The sequence below is a fragment of the Myodes glareolus genome, chromosome 25 (assembly GCF_982192425.1).
Source record: "Myodes glareolus chromosome 25, mMyoGla1.1, whole genome shotgun sequence".
Taxonomy (NCBI): domain Eukaryota; kingdom Metazoa; phylum Chordata; class Mammalia; order Rodentia; family Cricetidae; genus Myodes; species Myodes glareolus.
Window position 1 is genome coordinate 11482269 of NC_142050.1, and position 1337 is coordinate 11483605.

A 1337-nucleotide genomic window follows, 5' to 3' on the forward strand; every position below is an offset into this window, starting at 1 on the left:
TTATTTGACTTATACTCTTGAAATTTTGTAAATATAGATATTTTAATCCCCTCAGCTTTGTAGAATCTGAGCATGAGCCTCACCTTTGGCATCTCTTTCTTTGATCCACTCTAACTTCCGTTTTTGTCCTCAAGTTTAGATGGAGACTGCTTACTTGTTCCCAAATAAGCCCCCGAAATAACCACACAGAAACTGTATTCATTAAATCACTGCTTAGCCTCTTAGCTCTACCTTCTGATTGACTAGCTCTTACATCTTAATTTGACCCATCTCTATTAATCTGTGTATCGTCACATAACTGTGGCTTACTGGCAAGGTTCCATCTGGCATCTGTCTCTGGCGGAGCTACATGGCTTCTTCTGACTCCACCTCCCCTTCTTTCCTCCCAGCATTTAGTTTAGTCTTCCCTGCCTAGCTCTGTTCTGCTGTGCTGTAGGCCCAAAGCAGTTCCTTTATTAGTCAATGATAATCACAGCATACAGAGGGAAATCCACTTCACTCAAGTTCTACCCATAATATCTCTGGATTCTTATGCATGGAATCTCTATTGCTCCTCTTCCCTTATTCTTTAGAAGAAAAAAAAAAAGAGGCCTAGGTCCTTTCTCTGGTGTTGAAACCCTTAATTATCTGTTCACAGCCTAACTTTACACCTGTGTCCACCTGTGAGTCTCCACTGGGAACTTGCGTCAGTCCTTTGCTCATGCCGTACATTTATACACAATTCTGTATTCATTTGATCTAGCCTCCGTTATATCTTCTCTAATGCTCAACTCGTATTCCACTTCTTGCTCCCTTTCTTTCCAATGGATTCACAGTTGATAACACTTTCCCAGTTGCCTACTTTTAAATCAGTTGCCTAATCATGAAGGAAAAAGTTTTGTTTGAACCTAAAATGTCTTCTCTTAAACTGAATTTAATAGTGTTTAAAATTTTTATTTAGGTCAGTGTGTATTTTGATATCTTTCTCAACATCGAGTTTTTATTTTAAACACAGTTTTTAAAGTGCTGTAAAAAATAGAATGAGCTGAGGTTAGATGAGATGTGCCCTGTTGGTAGAGTAATGAAGAAAATATTGTTTGTTTTATTTTTTTAAGTCTGATATTAAAAAAAAAGTGAAGTAAGGAAGAAGCAACAAGTTGATGAAGCTTTTTATTCTGGTAAATTCTTTTCATCAAAGTTTTTTCATTTTTTAAAATGTAAATTTTAGTTTCCAAAACAGCATATTGTCTAGAATCCCAATATGTGACATCATGTTTGCCTTGATTTAGTGGGGAGCAAAAGGTCAACGTCTGCAGACAGCTTTAAGGCTCAAAAAAGGTGTGTTCATACACCGTAAC